The sequence below is a fragment of the Ambystoma mexicanum genome, chromosome 7q, assembly GCF_040938575.1.
Source record: "Ambystoma mexicanum isolate Mex_15411 chromosome 7q, UKY_AmexF1_1, whole genome shotgun sequence".
Classification (NCBI taxonomy): domain Eukaryota; kingdom Metazoa; phylum Chordata; class Amphibia; order Caudata; family Ambystomatidae; genus Ambystoma; species Ambystoma mexicanum.
This window is the reverse complement of record NC_090941.1, coordinates 240,058,406-240,072,396: the sequence shown is the minus strand read 5'-3', so window position 1 is coordinate 240,072,396 and position 13,991 is coordinate 240,058,406.

Here is a 13,991-nt window from a genome sequence, read left to right as displayed (position 1 = left end):
ACCGCGACCAAAAGGTGGTGCCTTATGACAGAGCACTCCGCGGCTGGTCTCTTCCCTGGTGGTGCACCGGACTTCACTTTCCTTCAACGATGAGATCATCTCTACTCTTGGCAAAGACCCGACGTGCATCCACCACCAGGAACAACTGCCCCCGCCGGAGCTGCCCTCCACAACAAGGTACCGTGTCCGCCTGGCTTCCCTTTCGTTCGGTTCGAGTGAGGTGTCTTAATCCTCTCCGTTCCGCTGGGTCGCCTCCAAGCTTTGCTCATTCTTTGTTCTGAACTGGTTCAATCTGCCGATAACAATTTGCTATACAGACTTGAATGCATCTCCACTAGAGACTTTTTGGGACATCGCGCCTTGCCTCTCTCCGAGTAGGCCTGGCCTCTGAACTTTATGATCTATTGTGATTCTTGCCTTCCTGCCTTGCATTTTATCCGCGTAGGATTGAACTGTGTTGACTTCATAACCTGCCTATCTTTTTTTTCTCTCCCGTCCTAATTAATATTCGAGTGTCATCTAGGTTGAGGTATACACCTCTGTCTGAAAATAAGTGGTACCGGTAGAACCTAGAGTTGTCGATATTTTGCTAGGGGGATTGATCGTTTTCTACTTCGTAGATTAATTGTGTTTGATTTGTTTGCCGTGATTTGCTTTAGTGTTTTCCATAGATGTTGTGTTATAAATAAATACCTTACTATCTTTACACTAAGCCTCGTTGCGTGTTTGCTTGTCTTGCTGTGAAGAATTGCCCTATTTTTTATACTCCACATACTGCTCAACTTTTCTTGAGAGAAGTCTGACTGCTCAGCCACAGCTACCAAGTGAATCTGTGTGGTACAAACTGCTACCAAGTGGGTTCACCGCCAACGCCTGTGGTCCTAAATCTTTTGCAGTGGTCCCAGAGGGAACTGCACAGGTTTCCGCCTAACACTGGTGTACAGCAGTGGGATTTGTATCGAGTATACAGTTTAGAGTGCTTTTCGACGCTGTAGGATAACTAACCACAAAGCTTAGCACTAAAAAGCAACTTTCACAAACATGTCTACGATGGAAACTTACAGTCAAGAATCCTTGTCAGGTGAAAATACTGAGAGTTTGCGAGCTCTCTGTAGGCAAGAGAATCTTTCTGTAAGAGGCAAGCAGTTAGAATTAATAGAGAGATTGCTGGCGAACCAAAGTCTGGGTACTGGTTCAGAGGAACCAATCTCCCCAGAGAATGTAGACGACAGTAATGGTGTTGATCTGAATCGTGATTCTGATAATAGCGATGAAGAGGCTGACGAGGACGGAGAGGCTAACGAAACTGTCTCCCCCGCTCCTCTACCTGCCTTACCAGCTGTGCCTACGGGGCCCATACCAGGTCCCACAAGTAACCCTGCTTATTTTGAACTTGAAAAAATGAAGCTCGAATTAGAATATAAACGGTTCTTGGCTCAATCTGAACGAAACCAAGAGCTCGAGTTCAGACGGATGAATGCCCAGGCTGAGCAGAAGCAAGCTGAGTTAAGACTCAGAGAAATAGAACTTAATCACGAGTTAGAAATGAAAAAGTTGTCTATGGAAAATGCTTCTCTCTCCTCTGGTTCCTCTAGGAGCTTCAGTCCCAAAAGACCCCGGATGCCGAAGGAATTAGTGGGTATGTATGAACCGAGATTGAATGTGTTGGATTGGTTGAAACTGTTTGAATACAATCATGGGCTCCAGGACATCATCGGGAATGCGTTGCTTCCCTGGTTGTTCTCTAGGCTCCCTCCTGTTGCGACTGATGTGGTAATGGAGTTGGGGCAGGCGGATAAGACGGATTACGAAAGTGTGAAACTAGCTTTGATAGCTAGATTCGGGAAGACCCCTTCCCAGTATCTTAAGAGGTTTAGAACCCTCAAAAAGCATGATGGTACCCCTTGGGCTACCTGGGTGAGTGAAGAGTTGAAAAACTTAGAGGGATGGATTAAGGGTTACAAAGTGAACACTTATGAGGGTATGAGAAATCTTTTTATGTTGGAGTCTATTTTTGATGCCTGTTCTCCTGAGCTCAGACAGCACTTGGCTGATTCGAAGGAATTGGATTCCAGGGTACTAGCTAATGCTGCTGACTTGAAGGTTGCCAACAGGGCTACTCATAAGGATTCTGGGGCAACTCAGAAAAAGGATGAGGGAAAACAGCCTAAAAAAGACTCAAAAGAGAATTCGAATAACTCACATTCCAAAGAGGGCCCCAAACAAAACCAGAAGGGTAAGCCACCGGGAAAACCAGAGCAGAATAGTGTGTCTTCTGGTGCCAAACCGGAAGGAAGTCAGAACAAGCCACCATTCCAGAAAACATTCGGTAAATGCTTTGTTTGTGGCTCGACTGACCACGTGAAAGGAGATCCCAGATGTAAGGGTAAACCTTCAGGGGTCCAGCTTGTCTCCTTAGCCTTCGCTCCAGAGGAGGAAGTCCAAATGGCAAGTGGAAACTTTCTACTGCTAGCTGACAAACCCATTGGAGTCACAGCCAGCGTTTCTTTAGTATCTCTGGGGTTGTGGGAACAACAGAATTTAGATGTCTATAATTCTATCCCCGATAATACTAAAGAGTATTATAAGGACAGTGTCCAGGTGAATGGTCAGGAGACTCCTGCCATTAGGGACACTGGGGCCAGCATAACTGTGGTGGATACATCGTTTTTTCAGGCTGAGGATGTTGCTAAGGCACCCAAACGCCTCACCAAGTTAGCTTTAGGGCCTGTGCAGATGCTTCCCCAATTACCAGTTCTCATCCAGTTTAACGACATGACTGTGAAGATACCTGTCAGCATACAGAGTGAGGTATCAGGACGCGTACTGTTGGGTAACGATTTGAAAACTCTCAGAGTTGTATCGCATACTCCCAGACCTCCTAGTAAACGGTTACAGGAGCTAACCAGACCCGCACGAGAGAGGACCATGCACGGTACTCTCCCGGAGATGATGAAGAAAGAAATCACTCCTGCTCCACTGTAATTGTCGGCCGCTGTCTCCAAGAAATCAGAAGCAAAGGGGAAACCTAAGACATCTATCCCGAAACCAGCCGCCAGCATTCCAGTGCAGCCGACACGGACTTCCCCGCGGTTGTCCAACGTCACACCCGTAACTCAACCTCCAGCCGAGGCTGAGAGGGAGGTACAACCTTCGTGGTAGAATTAGACTCTGAGGAAGAGCTAATGGAAGGCAAGGAACTCATTGGAGATCTGGATCCTGTTGACCATCCTGAGCTGCAGTCTTTACTGGCAGAAGGTGGACCCAGCAGGGCAGACTTCAGTAAGGGACAGAGAGAATGTCCAACTCTGGAAGGTCTTCGCCATCAGGCAGAAGCTCAGGCTGAAGGGCAAGAGCCTGGGAAATACAGGTTGCACTGGGAAGATGGCCTCTTCTACAGTGAACCGACCGAGTCTGCACCTGGAGACTACAAACGCCTTGTAGTACCCCAAGAGAACAGACCACAGTTCTTGCAGTTAGCCCATGAGATTCCTTTGGCTGGTCACTTGAGTTTCAAGAAGACTAAGGAAAGGCTCTCGCTCTACTTCTATTGGCCAAAGATGGGGGCCGAAGTAGAAAAACACTGCAGGAGCTGCCACACCTGCCAGATCTCTGGTAAGGTTGGATCCAAGAACGTGGCACCGTTAGTGCCTCTCCCGGTTGTGGGAGTCCCATTTGAGAGAGTAGGGATTGACATCGTTGGTCCCCTTGATCCTCCAACCTCCTCAGGCCACAGGTTTATACTTGTTGTAGTAGACCATGCTACTAGGTATCCTGAGGCAATTCCTATGAGGACTGTTACAGCTCCGGCTGTGGCTAAGGCCCTCCTTGGTATTTTTACCAGGGTCGGATTTCCTAAGGAAGTAATCTCTGACAGGGGGTCAAACTTTATGTCCCACTACATGGAAGCCATGTGGAAAACCTGCGGAGTAACTTACAAGTTCTCAACGGCTTACCACCCACAAACCAATGGGTTGGTAGAACGGTTGAACCGAACCATGAAGAGCATGATAGGCGCTCTAGAGGAACCCCTTAAGCGTAAGTGGGACCTTCTATTGCCATGCCTTCTCTTTGCTTATAGAGAAGTCCCTCAGGAGGGAGTAGGTTACTCTCCCTTCGAACTGCTCTATGGTCATCCCGTCAGAGGTCCATTGGCCCTGATTAAGGAGGGGTTGGAGAGTGCTCCTTCCCCAAGCCTGTCAGAGTGACTGACTACGTGATAGGTCTCCGGAGGAGAATGTCGCACATGATGACGGAAGCAAGCGATAACTTGAAAGCTGGACAAGCATTGGTCAAGCACTGGCATGATCAAAAGGCTAACATGGTTGAGTTCGCTCAAGACCAGCTCGTTCTCGTTATGATCCCAACAAGGCAGAGGGCCTTGCAAGATAAGTGGATGGGACCCTACCAAGTAGTGGGTAAACTCGGAGAGGTTAACTATCTGGTGGACTTGGGCAATCCCAAGGAGGCTCCGACAGTCTTTCACACCAACCAACTTAAAGCGTATGTCTCAAGACCGGATGTAGGAGCGTTGCTTCTAGCATCATCCGAGGAAGAAGAAGAGAGTGAAGCTCTTCCGGATCTCCTCAGAGGCTTACCTTTAGATGAAAAAATTGAAGGAGTGAATCTCTCCTCCAATCTGACACCCGAGCAACAAGAAGAGTGCAAATCTATGTTGAATCAGTTTGCCACTCTGTTCTCGCTTTCACCAGGCTTGACCCCTTGGGGCCAGCACAACATACTCACTGGTGACTGTCTGCCGGTCAAAAGCAGAGGATACTGCATGTCAGAAAACGTACGAACCCACATCAAAGGTGAGGTCAGCAAGATGCTTGATCTCGGGGTAATAGAGCCCTCTACTAGTCCATGGTCTAGCCCAGTTGTGTTAGTACCAAAGGCCGGATCTAAAGAACTTAGATTCTGCGTGGATTATCGAGCTCTTAATGGAGTCACCACGACTGATGCCCACCCTTTGCCAAGAACAGATGAGTTGGTGGATAAACTTGGCGCCGCCAAGTTCCTCAGCACATTTGACTTGACGTCAGGCTATTGGCAAATAGCCCTGACAGACCATGCCAAGGAGAAAACTGCATTTTCTACCCCCGTTGGCTTATACCAGTTTAAGGTAATGCCTTTCGGACTGAAGAATGCACCTGCTACGTTTCAACGGATGGTAAACCAGGTTCTGAATGGGATGGAGGACTTCTGCATGGCATACTTGGATGACATCGCAGTGTTCAGCAATTCCTGGGAAGAACATGTAATCCACCTGAGAGATGTTTTGCAGGCTCTTGGATGAGCCAATCTGACCATAAAGGCAAGTAAATGCCAAATTGGACAGAGTAAGGTAGTCTATCTTGGGCATGAGGTAGGCGGTGGAGAAATAAGGCCTTTGCTCAGTAAGATTGAAGCTGTGCAAAATTGGACAACACCGACTACTCAAACCCAGGTGAGAGCCTTTCTAGACCTCACTGGGTATTACAGGAATTTCTTAGAGAACTATGGGACCATAGCTTCTCCACTGAATGTCATCTCCTCGCCCAAATTTCCTAAAAGGTTAAATGGAACGAGGAGTGCAATCAGGCTTTTGAAACCCTGAAACAGGCTCTTTGCCAAGCCCCAGTACTCAGAGCTCCTGATTACCGCCAACACTTCATTGTGCAGACAGACGCTTCCAATGTAAGGATAGGTGCCGTACTCAGTCAACTGGATGGGAAAGGTAGGGAGCACCCCGTTTGTTTCATCAGCCACAAGCTGAAGGATCCTGAAACAAGGTGGGTAACAATCGAAAGAGAGTGCTTTGCTATCGTGTGGGCTCTGAAGAAGTTTAGGCCATACTTGTATGGTTCTACTTTTGTTATTCAGACTGACCACAAACCCTTGAGATGGTAAATGCAAATGAAAGGGGAAAACCCAAAACTATTGAGATGGTCGATCTGCCTGCAAGGGTTTGATTTCACCATTGAGCACAGGTCAGGGTGTCGCCACCAAAATGCTGATGGTCTCTCTAGGATGTATGTCATCGACTAGAGGTATGAGATTCATCCAGGAGTGGATTAAATCCTCCTGTCCCTTAGTCTAGGGGGGGCGAGTGTTAGGGAGAATTCTCTGTTTAGGCTGAATTTCCTAACCTAGTGAGTCCCCCAGCAGCTTTGCTGGATTTCTGGAGTTTGTTTTTTTCCACCCTGCCAAGAGTGAGACTCTTTTCTCCCACTCTTGGACATGTATGTGTGTAATTCCTTTGAAATGTCAATGTGTTCGATGGGCTATGGGGTCTTTTACTCCATAGGGTCTCATATGTTTTTCTATGTGTGTTACACCGCACCCTACGTGTCGTAACATGGGGGCGCCCTAGCGGGTCCCCCACCATAGACTCCATACCCGGGGACTGACTACTGTCTCCCCGGGCATGTAAAGTCACCATTGGCTTTACTAGACCTAAATTTACTAACAGAACTAGTACCAACCATCTTATTGTGGACGTACTAGTAGGGGTAATTCGATTACTCCTGGATCTGTTACTCGAGGGGGCACTGTCCCGTCCCCCCTTGTCGAGTTTTGGCTGGTGGCAGTGGAAACTACTTGTTATGCTCGATCCCGAACATAACCCTATGGGATTCGTCCCATTGTTGGAGATTGATACTTTTTCTCATTTATCTCTGACGTACCACCGGTCTGCTTATCTTAAATAGGTTTATCGAGTGGTATTTTCTGCCAGAACTCGGTTTTAAAAAGGAGTCTGTGTTCGTCTCTGTGACTCCTAAACCAAAGGTTGAGCCCTTTGTTCCGCTTTTGGCGGGCCTCTGTACAGAGGCCCTCCAAAGTGGTGCCATTCTGTCTGGGTTACCTCAGGGGTGAGGGAGGGGGTTTAGGCACCCTGGACCGAGTTGCCTTGCCAACTCAGGTCGTACTCTGGAGTGATTGGCCCAGGTGGTGAGCCTTCCCGCTCACCACTTAGCATGTGTTGATTGACAGCTAGGCTGAATGAATGGGGGTTTTCTGCATAAAAGCAGGGCTTTTGGGACTGGATCTTCAGAAGTCGCCACAGGACCTAAGAATCCGACGAGGGTAACGCTGAGCCGACCTGCAACGACGACACCTCCGGTGGAGCCCTGCTGAGCCGACTCACCACTTCCCGACGACAGAGGAGATCTCCCTGCCGGAGAGTCTCTTCCCCTGACTGGTGGGAACAACCAGTCCCCTTCGCTTTTTATTCGCCTCAGGACGCAGTGGTCGAATTGCCCGTGCAGAGCACCTCGGCAACCAGATAGCCGCTACCCCTGTACCGCAACCAAAAAGTGGTGCCTTGTGACGGAGCACTCCGCGGCTGGTCTCTTCCCTGGTGGTGCACCGGACTTCACTTTCCTTCGATGACGAGATCATCTCTACTCTTGGCAAAGACCCGACGTGCATCCACCACCAGGAACAACTGCCCCCGCCGGAGCTGCCCTCCACAACAAGGTACCGTGTCCGCCTGGCTTCCCTTTTGTTCGGTTCGAGTGAGGTGTCTTAATCCTCTCCGTTCCGCTGGGTCACCTCCAAGCTTTGCTCATTCTTTGTTCTGAACTGAATCTGCCGATAACAATTTGCTGTACAGACTTGAATGCATCTCCACTAGAGACTTTTTGGGACATCGCGCCTTGCCTCTCTCCGAGTAGGCCTGGCCTCTGAACTTTATGATCTATTGTGATTCTTGCCTTCCTGCCTTGCATTTTATCCGCGTAGGATTGAACTGTCTTGACTTCATAACCTGCCTATCTTTTTTTTCTCTCCCGTCCTAACTAATATTCGAGTGTCATCTAGGTTGAGGTATACACCTCTGTCTGAAAATAAGTGGTACCGGTAGAACCTAGAGTTGTCGATATTTTGCTAGGGGGATTGATCGTTTTCTACTTCGTAGATTAATTGTGTTTGATTTGTTTGCCGTGATTTGCTTTAGTGTTTTCCATAGATGTTGTGTTATAAATAAATACCTTACTATCTTTACACTATGCCTCGTTGCGTGTTTGCTTGTCTTGCTGTGAAGAATTGCCCTATTTTGTATACTCCACATACTGCTCAACTTTTCTTGAGAGAAGTCTGACTGCTCAGCCACAGCTACCAAGTGAATCTGTGTGGTACAGACTGCTACCAAGTGGGTTCACCGCCAATGCCTGTGGTCCTAAATCTTTTGCAGTGGTCCCAGAGGGAACTGCACAGGTTTCCGCCTAACACCGGACACATACTCGACAAGTGCATTCAGTTCGGCATCCGTGAAGCTGGGCTTCCTCGACGGGCCGGACTGTGTAGCCGTGTCTGGGGCATCAGCCTCTGCCGGACGAGCACTCTTCCTCTTCCGCTTGGAAGGTGATGGTGATCCTGAGTGTCCTGCGCCGCTCTGGACACTAGGGGCAGGAGCCCTGGTGGACTCTGTATCAGGAGTGTGGGATTGCACACTCAGCATGGGAGTTGGTGCAGGCATTGGCTCAAGTGTAATGGTGTCAGGGGGAATGTCAGCAGGATGGACTAGGACCGACACTGTCCTGGCTGGGTGTGTGAGAGCTGGGGTGGATGGAGCCGCAGCTGCCCCTGCAGCCTCTCCACCCTGCCTACTTGGGGCAGCAGATGACCTTGCTGCCCCAGATCCACATGGCCTGATGACATCAACGTGCACCAGCGCACGTGTCATAGGCCTGCTGACCTGGAAGTCAGCCATGGAGTCAGCCAGGTCTGGTGCCACAATGGGGTGGTCCAACAAGGGCTGAGCATGGATGGTGTCAGCCACATCAGCCTCAACCAGGGGGGGGTGGGGATTATGGGTGCCCTTGACTGGTCCTCCACACATGGGGGGACAGGGTCACCCTGCAAGTAACGACCACGTCCCCTACCGGATCCACCACGGCCATCACTTGTGGCTCGTCCACCTTTGCCACCCTTACGGAATCCTCGCCACCAAACCATGGCACTGATGTTAATGTGCGTATGGGAGTGGCTGTAAACTATTGTCCTGGGCAATTGGGGGTCAAAGGGGTTGGGTACCAGATGGTAATTGTACCCTAGTGCTCTAGCAAGGCTGAATGTGACCCCTGGGGAAAGATGACGGGTCACGCAACGCACAGGAAGCCCAAAAAAGGGAGATGACGTGCACGCAACCCCTCCTAGACCACGTGTGCGGAAAAAAAACCTGCACTACGCTGTGGCACCCAGTAACACAAGAATGAACGTATGCGTGTCACACGCAGCCTAGAATCACCTCTGAAGGGGTAGGCTACACACGGGGCAAGCACAGATGTTAGATACGTGCGTGACTCACCGTCTGCCAGGAAAAAGAGCGTGAAAAAGAAGTGCGTTTGGTTGGCAACACCCCCGCCAAAAGAAGATTTGTACGCTGTCTGAGGAGACAGGACAACAGTAGAAGGGAACACTGTTTGAGGGAACAGGCCCAGGAAAACCAGAAAAAGAGAAAAAAGAGAAAAAGCTGTCAGAGGTAACAGGGAGTACGAACTTGAAACGCCGTGAAGTAAATCGCGTGTGAAACGACAAGAAGTACAGAATTCACCCACTCGCTCTCCAAGAAAAGCACGTACAAGGAAATGGTGTTCTACACGTACCTTTTATGCAGGCCCACACGTCCAGCGTCACTTAGGCGGCGTGTATGCGCTAGGGCCATTTCCACCAATTACACGCTTTGTCACTTCTGCGTGTAGGGCCATTTCCACCAATTACACGCTTTGTCACTTCTGTGTGTAGGGCCATTTCCACCAATTACACGCTTTGTCACTTCCGCGTGTACGCGCTAAGGCCATTTCCACCAATTACACGCTTTGTCACTTCTGTGTGTAGGGCCATTTCCACCAATTACACGCTTTGTCACTTCCGTGTGTACGCGCTAAGGCCATTTCCACCAATTACAGCTTTGACACTCGGACGTGTCTTTCATTTTTTTAACACGCAACATTTCCAACGTGTGCCCTTTTCAACGTGCACGTGACTTCATAGAGGCGCATAAGCTGCGCGTTTACGCGCTAAGGGCCTTTCCTCGAATTACACGCAGACATGTTGGATTTTCACGTGCAAAATCACTCCGTATCAAGCTGGCCACGCGTTCACACACGGAAGACCACGCTGCTGCCCAGAAGGCCGAATTACTGCCCCCCCAGAGCCCTGAGCACGCTCCCACCTGCCATCTGCTGCTGCCTGACTGCCTGCTGCCCACGTGCCCTGCCATTTGCTGCCTGCACATCAGCCAGGGGTGCTGTTGCTGTGACCACCCCTGCTGGAACCGAAGACTCCCGACTGCTTTTCCATCGCCCCACAGCCCAGCCCCAGGACCCAGCTGCCCACCCACTCCTGCATCTGGGGTTGCCATGTCGGGCACTGCAACATCTGGCACCGGTGACAACCCCCGGCCAAGGAGGCAGAGGGGGACCAGCTTCACTGCCACCGAAGTTGGTGTCCTGGTGGAGCATGTCCTGGGGCAGTATGATGCCCTCTTCAGAAGGTTGCGCGCCGACAAGGAAGGACAGACTCAGATCTGGATGGACATCGTGACTGCCATCAACGCGGAGGAGGTGGCAGTCCGCGACTACGAACGTGTCAGGAAGCGCTTTGAGGACTTCAGGTCCAGGACCCTCAACAAGGCCCGGCGCCTCCTGAAGGCAGCGGATGCTAAGGGGCACCGGGGCCACTTGTCGGAAGATCAGATGAGGGTCCTGGAACGCATATCCCCAGCGCTCCACATCCAGGTCCTTGAGAAGCAGACCCGTCTGGAGTCGAGCGTTAAGTGTACATGCATACTGATTGTAAGCTGTGCGTGTGGTGGTGTGCCAGGAGTGTGCAGGTTGAACATGTATTTTTATGTGGCCAAGTAGGGGGGGTGTACAGGGACGTGAGGGTGACACATGCGAGGGGTCTCATGTGTGACACATGGATGGTGCTTGTGTGTGTGGGCTTGCATGGCACAGGATGTGGAGGAATCATTGTCAGGTGTGACATGGATGTCGATCAAAACACTGCGACAGTTGGCGGGGGTGTACACATGCATGCAAGTTTGGTGTTGTGTGTGCATGTGTAGTGTACTCCCTATGTTGCATGTGATGTGTAGATGACCTTTGGCTGCTCATGCTGTCGTAGGTGAATGGATGGTGCTGGCTGTTGCAATATGCCTGTTGTATGGCTCATGTGTGCAAGTTGCAATGACATTTGTGTTGGGGATTGTGATGCCATGTCTGAGGTTTACCAATGCCACTCATGTATAACTGTCATGTGTGTATGAGTCCATTTTACAGTGCCCTGATGCCTGTGTTTTCTTTCTCCCTGTCTGCAGCGTCAACTGATGAAGAGGGCGGAGAAGGTGCTGTGGAGCACAGCGGCAGGGGTCGCACCACCAGCCGGAGACGCAAGGCCCGGATCCCCTCCCAGGTTGTGATCTCGTCGGGGAGTGAGGAGTCCGGTGCCGCGTCCCAGGCCGCAGCTGCCGAGGGGAGGTCCAAGAGGCGGAGGTTGGAGTTGGACTCCTCGGCAGCAGAAGGGGCAGCTGGGACCCCACAGGGCCCAACGGAAGAAGATGGCACGGAGTCATCCAGGTTGGTGGGGGGTTTGGTGGAGGAGGAGGCCGTGCAAGCGACAGTGGCGGGGTCTGGAGGTGGGGATTCCACTGGTGCTAGTGGTGCAGTGCAGGATCAGGGACAGGAGGCAGCACAGGCCGCCGCGGAGGTGCCTGTGTGCAATCCTGTCCCTGCTCCTGTCACTGCATCATCTTGCACCAGCAGGGATGCGTACCTCCAGACCCGTTCTCAGGGAGAGGATTGGCTTACAACACCTGGCCTTCCTCTCCCTGCGGATGTGGCTATCCTGCACCAGGTTGAGCCTGTCCAGGGTGGGGTGGCGTTGCGTCAACGGGCCATGCGAGCTGACCTGCAGTTTTTTCATGATGAGTCTGCACGTCTTCTCGCATGGCTCGTTGACCGCGTTGACCCACTGGGACAGCTCACCAGGGCTGGATTCCTCCGTTTCCTGGACCTTGTTCCGACCCCCTTCTCCGCAGAACCTCCTATGCCCCAGTCGTCCTCCATGCCATCTTCCCCCCCATGTGTCACTTTGGTGCCCTGTGGAGCTGCCTCCGACCGTGCGGCCAGGCTGGTGGACAACAGATCCCTGCCACAGTTGGGAGTCGGACATCCAGCAGGGGTGGCCACATCAACGACTGCACCCCAGCTGGAGGAGGATGTGCAGGCACCATCGGACAGGGCACATGGACAGCAGCAGCTGCAGCAGCAGGAGGCTGTAGGTGGGAGCCACGATAGCTCGGGCCATTCAACATCGGAGGGGCAGGCATCAGCCGGAGGGCAGGAGGACCCTGGACGGGAAGTGTCTTCCGTGTGGCAGCGGTTGGGCCACGCCATAGATGCGGAACGGCGGCGGGCGGAGGAGGCGCGGCTCACGATGGTCAGGGCGGAGAACTCCATGCGGAGGGCCCTAAGGCGGGCCGAGTACCTCGAGGCAATCCGCAGGGAGTTGGAGGTGAACATGTCGGCGTCCCTGCGGACCCTCGGGGCCATGGAACAGGACCGCCTCCGGGACATAGACGAGGAGTTCGATGATGCCCTGGCCCGGAACACCACTAAGTGAGCCGCTGGACTGGCCCGCCGCCATTGTATATAGTTATTTAGTGATAGGTTTCCTTTATAGTTTATTTTTATTTGGAGTCGACAGACACTGCTCCACCTTTTGTATATAGTTCCATTTTAGATAGGTTTTTTGGTAGGTTTCATTTCTTCTCTTGGGATGATGGACCCTGAATACTTTGTACATAGTTGGACTTTGGAATTGGATATTTTTTTTACTATGAATATTTTTCCCATGGAGCAATGGTTTTCTATTTCTTTTTTCCCTTCATTTCCTTTTCATGGACTTGAACTTTGGAAGATATTTTTTTGGATTATCATTTATTGATTTTAATTTGAAAAGGGACAGCCAGCTTAATTTTGATATTATTTTACTTGTGTATTTTGGTTAATTTTGATTGCCATTGCTGTTGTTTTTAATACGTTATTTGGATTTTTTCATTCTTCAATGTGTGGTTTCATCTCATTGTTTTCATGCATGTCATGATATGGGTTTTCAGGTTCACTTGCAACCATTGTGTGTGTGTGAGACACATGTGTTGATTTACATTGTTTCCATTGGAGTAGTATCATGGGCACATGTAATACTAGGTTGTGTCTTTGGGCTGTGGTGGCTGGCCATGAGGCACATGCTTGAGCATTGTCAGGGCCTGTGGGCAGGGGGACATGAGTGGGGGCCTGGCGGAGGCTGCCCCTGGTGGCTGGGGGGTGGGGGTGGTGGTCGACATGAGTGTGGGCCTGGTGGAGGGTGCCCCACACTGCTGGGGGGGTGGGGGTGGTGGGAGACATGAGTGGGGGCCTGGTGGAGGGTGCCCCTGGATGCTGGGGGGTGGGGGTGGTGGGAGACATGAGTGGGGGCCTGGTGGAGGCTGCCCCTGCACTGCTGGGGGGTGGGGGTGGTGGGAGACATGAGTGGGGGCCTGGTGGAGGCTGCCCCTGGATGCGGGGGGTGGGGGTGGTCGGAGACATGAGTGGGGGCCTGGTAGAGGCTGCCCCTGCACTGCTGGGGGGTGGGGGTGATAGGGGACATGAGTGGGTGCCTGGTGGAGGCTGCCCCTGGTGGCTGGGGGGTGGGGGTGATAGGGGACATGAGTGGGGGCCTGGTGGAGGGTGCCCCATGACTGCTGGGGGGTGGGGGTGCAAGGGGACATGAGTGGGGGCCTGGTGGAGGCTGCCCATGGTGGCTGGGGGGTGGGGGTGATAGGGGACATGAGTGGGTTTTGGGGAGGCTGCCCCTGCACTGCTGGGGGGTGGGGGTGGTGGTAGACATGGGTGGGGGCCTCGTGGAGGGTGCCCCACAGTGCTGGGGGGTGGGGTGGGTGGGAGACATGAGTGGGGGCCTGTTGGAGGCTGCCCCTGGTGGCTGGGGGGTGGGGGTGGTGGGAG